The 9,359-nt window shown below is 34.7% G+C and overlaps 1 protein-coding gene across 1 annotated transcript in view; it reads right to left on the bottom strand.

The window, feature by feature from the left end:
• LOC117327052 overlaps positions 1–9,359 on the bottom strand; it is a 35,650-nt gene extending 26,291 nt beyond the window's left edge. The window contains exon 1 of the mRNA XM_033883880.1: positions 9,256–9,359. The gene's annotated coding sequence lies outside the window, so the exon portion shown is untranslated. The remainder of the gene's footprint in view (positions 1–9,255) is intronic.

The following is a 9,359-nucleotide window of genomic DNA, read 5'->3' on the forward strand; positions in this document are numbered from 1 at the left end:
TCCTGCGGCCATTTTGTTTCCGATTGGCTCAAAATGCAATATGCATAACTAAGCATCAAGGGGAACCTAAATATGAAATTTCAGTAAGATCCCTTCATTAGTTTCTTAGAATAGCGATAAACAAGCTTCAATTGTCGAAACCAAGATGGGCTGCCTGTCGGCCATTGTTGTTTTTCCGATTAGTCTCAAAATGCAATATGCATAACTAAGCAATCAAGGGTAACCTAAATATGAAATTTGAAGAAAGATCCCTTTAGTACTTTCTGAGAAATAGCGATAACAAACTTCATTGTCAAAATCCAAGATGGCTGCCTGTCGGCCATGTTGTTTTCCGATTGGTCTCAAAATGCAATATGCATAACTAGGCACCAGGGGGAACCTACATATGAAATTTGGGAAAGATCCCTTCAGTGCTTTCTGAGAATTAGCGATAACAAACTTCAATTGTCAAAATCCAAGATGGCTGCCTGTCGGCCATGTTGTTTTCCGATTGGTCTCAAAATGCAATATGCATAACAAGGTACCAAGGGGAACCTACATATAAAATTTGAGAAAGATCCCTTCAGTACTTTCCGAGAAATAGCGATAACAAGAATTGTTTACGGACGGACGGAGGGACGGGGGGACGGAGGGACGGAGGGACGGACGGACCACGGACGCAGGGCGATTTGAATAGCCCACCATCTGATGATGGTGGGCTAAAAATGAGACATGGATACGAAACTACAAGTAAAGCTAGGATAAATGTTTAAGGGGTAAAGTTGCGATTTCATTTAAGTGATTGAAACGACTGAACAAAATAACTGTTTTGTCGAGTTTTTTACGTCATATTTTAATGTTTTTATTCTTACAAATACCGATATTTTGTGAAACGAATGTCGGTATGGTTCTTGTACCGAGTATACCAGTTGCCAACCCTTCTCGCACTTGGAACTCTGCGATGAATTTTTGATAACAGGCTACCACCAGACTTCTCAAATACCCGGGTATATAAATTTGTCGTGTAATAGCAATTTATATGAAGTCTTGAAATTTTTCATAAATGCTTATATAGTTTAACTTCATCATATATGAACCAAAAGAAACTGCAAAAAAAAAATATAAAAAAAACAACTGGTAATATAATGAAAGCGAGAGGTTTTGACGTCACATCTCGTAGATGATTGTAAACGTCCCTATAAAAATATAAACACATTATGTGGCTGTTGAAATATTATCTCTTCAATATAAATCCATCTTTATCTATTTATTTTCTCATTCATGCAGGTCGTTGGTTTTTACTTACAATCAGATACGCGTAAAATATTCGACCTGCGTACTAGCTGGCCTACCAACTGACCTGAGTACTTGTGTGCCTGCTATGTGTATGTTTTTGGTATAATAAATAAGCTCTGGTGGCATTCAAAGTCGATGTAAAATGAAATATATTTCTTTTGGGGGATTTTATGAGAATTATAATAAACCATTACAACATTCAAAATAGAGATCTACTATCAAGATAAATTGGTTGTTTATTCAGCCTTCGACACTAACGGTAGACCTGGTGCCCGAGTCCACCAAAATATTTGGAGGTCTCCAAAAACTGCACTTACCTGGAGACCGTCGGGCACTGAGATTTTTACATTGAGGTGTTCTTAAAATGTAGGAATTTTTAGTAAAATGTACCCAAAAAGTTGTCAATTTAATTTCAATATCCGTCAGTCGTTTATACCCATGTGTTGCACGCATGTAAAACTGCACTTGTGTACTCCTGTCTTTCCGGTCGCCAGAGTATTTGGAACGCTTGTAATTTTAGACAATAAACTAGTACTATTTCAAGCGTCTATATGACCAAGGTAAGTCGGCGCGAAGCGAAAGTGACCTTCACTTGCATTGACCTAGGGTAAACAACACACGTACATACAGAGATGCATCGGTGGTTGGGGCTGTCGCCTCCTCCGAAAAAAGCCAAGACATCGAAGGAACGACGGGTTCAACAGCATCAATACGAGAAAGAAAAGAAAGTTCCAGAACTCCTTGCAAACACAGTTTAATTGGTTGGGCTACGACGATGTACACATGTACTGTACACTGTGTCGTAAACATGGAGAAACCGGGTCGTTTACTACTGGAGGAGGAGGATAAACTGGCCAATAACAAGGACCTTATTGAACTTCAACGGAAGTCTTTTAAACTCCTCATGGAAATAATATAATAAAATATTTGAACAACTGAAATAAGTTTCTTTTTATAATTTTTTTTTTTTTGAAAATGTGGGCTCCAAGATTCTGTGGAGGGCACCAAGAATTTAAGTATCAGGAGACCGTTGGTCTCCAAGGCCTGGAAAGTTAGTGTCAAAGGCTGTTATTGCGTCGGTATGTACGAGTTATCTCCCGTGATTACGGAGATAGCCGCTTGAGGTGCCAAACGATTGGTTCCGCAATGAAATCCTATAGCTGATGCTATAATGAGAGGCAGGCCTCCCATAAAAACTATTTAAAAAATAAAAAGATTTCCTCATGACACCTTACTGATGTCAGTGAATACAATACACGTGACAGGTATGATTTTGAAGCCTTAATAACGGAGAACTCCTCAAGTTCATGTTAAAAATATATACAACTGTTAATATTACAAAGAAATAAAAGCTATGGCAGAACAACATGATTTCGCGGAATTTCCACGATCTACTTTCGGTTCTGATTTTTTCTGATTTTACAAAGATTCATAAACCGAAATCAAAGTACTGAAAGTACTGAAGACACAAACGAAAACAAATTATTTTAACTGCTTTTGTTTAGTGGGGACATGGTCAACTTTGTATGGAACATCACCAATACCTGATTAGGACTAGGACAAAATATTGGCAAGAAAAGAAATTCATATCTACTTTTGATTGCAAGTGCGTCTTGGCAGCTAATTTTCAGAATAGGTACTCGGGTAATCTTATTTGACATCTTCAATGGGTTAATGTATACGTAGTTGTAGATGTAATATGAAGGTCCTAGATTACCTGTAAAATTAATGAGGCCTTTCTTTTCAAACTTTTGAGGATCCCATGCCTATAAGCGCTTCACAAATTATCATTATCATTAGCATTTGAAAAAATATTTATACATTTGATGTAGTGCCCCATCTAGCTACCAGCTTTTAGATAAGAGAGAGCTCAGGTTAAAAACATTTGTGTGATTGTTTTAGGATTTTATCGTGTGTGCGAGCCCTGGTTTGAATGATGTTATGTCAAGGTTTTGAATGATATTTTGTGGCAGATTGTTCTATCCCTTCAGTGCCTTCTGTAAAATAGCGATAACAAACTTCAATTGTCAAAATACAATATGGCTGCCTGTCGGCCATGTTGTTTTCCGATTAGTCTCAAAATGCAATATCCATAACTAGGCACCGAGGGGAACCTACATATAAAATTTGAGAAAGATCCCTTCAGCACTTTCTGAGAAATAGTGATAACAAACTTCAATTGTCCAAATCCAAGATGGCTGCCTGTCGGCCATATTGTTTTCCGATTGGTCTCAAAATGCAATATTCATAATTAATGTAAGCACCAAGAGGAATCTACATATGAAATTTGAGAAAGATCAATTCAGTGCTTTCTGAGAAATAGCAATAACAAACTTCAATTGTCAAAACCTAAGATGGCTGCCTGTCGGCCATATTGTTTTCCGATTGGTCTCAAAATGCATTATGCATAACCACCCACCAAGGGAAACCTACATATCAAATTTTAGAAAGATCCCTTCAGCACTTTTTGAGAAATTGCGATAACAAACTTCAATTGTCCAAATCCAAGATGGCTGCCTGTCGGCCATGTTGTTTTCCGATTAGTCTCAAAACGCAATATGCATAACTAGGCACCGAGGGGAACCTACTTATGAAATTTGAAAAAGATCCCGTCAACACTTTCTGAGAAATAGTGATAACAAACTTCAATTGACAAAATCAAAGATGGCTGCCTATCGGCCTTATTGTTTTCCGATTGGTCTCAAAATGCAATATGCATAACTAATGTTAGCACCAAGAGGAACCTACATATGAAATTTGAGAAAGATCAATTCAGTGCTTTCTGAGAAATAGCAATAACAAACTTCAATTGTCAAAACCTAAGATGGCTGCCTGTCGGCCATATTGTTTCCCGAAGAATTGTTTACGGATGGAGGGACGGACGGACCACTGACGCAGGGCGATTTGAATAGCACACCATCTGATGATGGTGGGTTAAAAACACCTGGGTCTGATAAACAGACTCTGGAAGCGTAGAATGCGGATGTAGACAGGGCAGGGTATACCATCACGACGGGCACATTAAACTAAGCACTATATTCAAAACTTAGAATTACATGCTCATATCAGCTCAGACTTGAGACAGTTTCTTAAGAGTGAACATGATTTTCATATAGCACTCTACGTTATATGTTTACACTCCATACTGTGTAGCTACAAATCATCTATACAACAAAAACACATTCATTCACATGTACAGTTCAAATCAATTTGAAGTGGAATTTTGTTTTTCACTTATGTACATTGCATCAAATATTCTCCGCAATAGTATATGTACCATATACATAACTGTAACTGCATGATACATATATATATGTATGTATGGTATATATATCATGTTAATTAATGTTAGTGAGATGTGAATGTAGCTATATGTATTGATATCATCGATTTCAAAATCAGAGGTTTCTTTTTAATCTGCAGCATCTGTCAGATGAAAATGTAGTTCGAATGCCCAAACTGGATGAACTGTACATGTAGTAGCATTCTTCAAAGTCCATTATGAATGCTTTTCATACAAATGTATTTCTTTCAATTGTTCATGTGTTTAAATTATTAGAACACTGAAGTAATTTTTATATACATTATTAATAGTTGCTTTAATTAAATTAATCTGAATTTGAACATTAAACCGACTTAACAATTTAAATGAAAAAAATGTGTTTTCACCATTTACCATAATTGACAAGAAGAAAATAATTATTTAACTCAACCTATGATATAGTATGTAACAGTCATCAAGACAATACTATTATCTTTAGTCATGCCAAGTTATTTCACAATAGGATATATGCACAACACAAAAAAGTTTTACAAATTTTTGTTGTTTAGAAGAATAATGAACTTAGTAATTTTTGCTGTTCTTCTCAAATAATATGTACTAGTGTTGTAAAGAAAAAAAGATTAAATAATAATAATAAATCTAAGTGATAATAAATTATTTGCATTGATTTATCAATAATTTACTGTGCATTAGTTTAAAGGTTAATTTAATTCACTGTGCTCACGCTATCGATCGCATTTTGCGCATTTCGCGAAATGTAATCACTAATTGCGAAAATATAATTAAGCATTTTCGCAACTTTTGCGAAACTGTTTTTAACCGAAGACATACTTTAGACTGCATAAATATCCCCCTGTCTTAAATCTTTTATTCAACCACTTACGTTTTCACTAATTACGATGTCATTGCATCTAACTTATCCTGTGATCGAACTACATGATTAGCACATGTCATGTATGTTACGGAAACGGAAGTACTTAAATAAATCTGAATCATTTGAGCGTTTGTTTGATGGGCAATGCTTTGTAAAGCGTTTAGATAACTTGGGCAAACACATGGCAGCTGTGACCCTATGGCAGACGAATGTTCTGCCTGTGCCGCAAGCTTACATTGCTCTAAAAACAATATGACAATTGTCTGTTCAATGTTATTTCAACTTTCATTAATTGTATGTACAATATTATTTAGTATTTAACAAGTATGTGTCATTCGATGTCTTGTATCACGAACATTACATAAGGTACATTTCACGGTAAACTCCACGTTGTGACAGGGCTGCAAAATTATTTGTTCAGGGTGATTTATGTATGAAGCATCTATTTGGAAATGCATCTGTTTGGAAATGCTGTGAATAGGTTTTGCAGCAGATATTCTCCAAATCCAATTACTTATAATTATCACCAATATGATCTAAAGGAATAGGAACAGCAATAAGATTAAAACATAAGTTGTGGTTTGAAAATCAAGTTGAAAATAACATTATTTCAGTGTAATCTCAAGTGTGTTCTTTTTCAATATGAAAATAATAGCAGCTAAAACACAACTGTTTTGGTATGATACAATGCTTTTTTAGTTGGTTGAATATTTTTTGTTTACGCTGAGGTAAAACATGATATTTGGCAGTATTTTGTAATTTATAGATTCTTAAATAATGAACACTTTTAATGCCTGCCTTTACTAATAAAATAGTTTAACACATTGTATTAATATTTATATATCAAACAAATATGCGTGTGCTATATTTAGTTATTAAATTCTAAGCAATAACATTGTCTTGCTAAAACCATTTCTTATTTGCTAAAGAGAAAAAAGGTATTTTAGCAACTTTTGCTAAAGGATTTTTACGCCTAGAGTAAGCAGAGATTCAGAAGCTGAAATGATTTAAGACAGAAAAAACCGCAGATGTAGGAATATAACATTTCCACTGCCTTTAAATATCTCTGGTTAAATTTAGCAATCAGTACATTTCCATGAAAAATGGTGTTTTCTAAAGAGTTACTGCCCTTTAACCGTCCCTGAAGCGTTCAAAACTCCACCAAACATAATAAAGGTCTATGTAGATGTACATCGTAGACCCCTTTCTTTTTTATAATATGCTTCGACTGTTATGTAATATTTCAAATGATAATGATAGATCATTTTCTATTTTTTTTAAACCATCACGAATATTAGAAAAAAAAAATCAGTCGCTATAATTAGAGATGAAATTTTCAGTGACGTCTACATCTGCATGCAGACAGCCACGTTAATGCGGTACGCGTTCTGTAAACGAAAAACTTCATGTGCATTACGTAGGATATAATCAATAGATCCGAAGTCAATATTAATATTCACAAGTCCATTTGACATTTCGAAACCCTATTCAGTGAGAATTTATTTAACTTTTTATTTGCAAACATGCGTATGGTACTCGACTGCCGTTGTTGTGATATTGTCATGATGAATAGACAACTTTTTTTCTTTCGTAAAAAAACATCTATATAATCTAACCATCTGCAGACTACATCAATCACATGCAAGTTAATATTTCAGTGAGAAAATGACATTCAAAGTTGGGTTTGATCACCTACTCTTTCTTTTATTATTGTTTACATTACTGAAAGATGGCGGACAAAATCGGATGCTGGATGAGTGATTTTTCAATGTACAAAATAACAACGATATTCCGACGAAACTTTATCAATATTATAACCCATTCAGTAACATGCCACCAAAGAAAAAAAACACATAGATGTCGATGATGAAAATTCAGCGTGATGTTAGTAGATTTTTCTTCCGGGTCACAGGTAAGCAGCAATATGGCGCCAGCGAAAAGTCGATTGTATCATTCCGCGTGAAATCTAATGCGTTCAACGCGGAAAAATATTCTTACGTATCATCGACAGAACATACTTAAATTAAATACTTTGAAAACTATCTATTTGTGAGGTTCTGTTGTTTTGTCATATATCTAACGAAACTGCAGTGTTGCATTTGACTCCGTAAGTCACGGGACTATTTTTTTTTGCGATAGAATATGATTGTGAAGTGGCAGTGGAAGTTGTGTCAGAGCGAACGAAAATGCCAAAAAAAAAACACATTGTCCTGTCAGCTTTTAAAATACAACAAAACAAAAGGTGATTTTTTTTAATAGCTGAACTTCACTGTATGTCATTTTTTATCGTGAAGTTAAACAAATATTTACTGCATAACATTACGGAGTTACTGTAAAGCAACGTTTAGATTGGCCAACAGCAGTATCCGCCAGAGCCCTCAAAAGCGCTGACATAGACTCAAACTTACGTTTGTGTCTACGTTTGTGTCAACAAAACAAAAGGTAATTTTTTTATAGCTGAACTTTACTATATGTCATTTTTTATCGTGAATATTTACGATATTTACAAATATTTACTGCATAGCATTACGGAGTTACTGTAAAGCAACGGTTAGACTGGCCAAGGCAGTATCCGCCAGAGGGCATCGTAGATTTTGTCAGCTACACCTCAAAAGCGCTGACATAGACTCAAACTTACGTTTGTGTCAAAAATATGTCAGTGTATAATTATGTTGTGATATGAACAATAATATAAAACCACTGCCATGTATTTTCATGTCGATTAGATTAGAAGATCAAATAATACATTCCTGATCGCTAGGTCTACAGTAGGCTACTAATATTAATATAAAATTTAGGGACTCCAGTTAAAAATTTAAAAAATTACAAAAAATTATGAAAACTGCTTATATAGATAAAGAAAGTCATCCAAAGTCAACAATAAATATTTTCTCGGATTGTTTGACTGTAGATTAATTACAATTTGCAATTTAATCAATGTGTTATTAACTGGGTCACGATCAACAAGGGGGATAACTCAAATATAACGAGAAGCTTTCATAGAGTATTCGTAACGGAAGGGAAATAACTCCTACAGTATAGTCTGTTTCTCTGGTGCTGAACAAATAAATTCAAAACTGTTTTTTATCGTTACTTAAGTGTTAAAAGTAAGGTCAATACAGTACATGAGGCAGCATAATATGATCAATTATGTTCGTATATCATGAGTTGTTTGTTATAAATACTTCACGCCAATTTACAACAAAAATGTTTATGTAAATACATTTTTCTGGAAAAGGCTATACCACGAAGGGAGGTAACAGTTAGTGTGATTTTATTAAAATATTAATCGCCTTTCTCCGCTGCCATTTAGAAGCTTGAAAAATTCACTTAAAATACCTTGATATATGAGCTTTCATTTAGCATATAGACTTTTATCGACCACAAATATTTTCTTGTTCAAAAAAACAAAAAAAACAAACGAACATACCACTCTCAGGTACGGGATATTGGCGATCAATACGTTTTACGGATGAAAGAACAAGTATTTCACTTAACCTGAGAAACGAGAAAATACCTTATAAGTCATAGATAACTGGTGACATCCTTCCTTACTGTGACACTAAGCATCAAGGCTTATTTCAAATATACTTCAAATAACATGTGCTCGGACCAACTGTCATGGCCAATTTAGACATTACAGTACCCTTTTCACGCCATCTAGCGATAACTGAAGTCCCTATAAAATTGCAAATCCTGTCCAACATTTTGTTACAGCATTATTTCGAATCGTCACCAAAACACTAAATTAATTCTAATATAACTGAATCTTAATGTATTATTAACTTAACAAGATTTTAGACTGATGTCATGTCATAATTACCTTTTAAGTCTGATGTAGGCCTATTATAGACGGAAAACTTTAAAGTTTCCATGTTTTTTCCCCCGTCTGCTTGCTTTGAATGGCCGCAAACGGAAGTAAATCCG

This window comes from Pecten maximus, chromosome 5 (assembly GCF_902652985.1).
Source record: "Pecten maximus chromosome 5, xPecMax1.1, whole genome shotgun sequence".
NCBI lineage: Eukaryota > Metazoa > Mollusca > Bivalvia > Pectinida > Pectinidae > Pecten > Pecten maximus.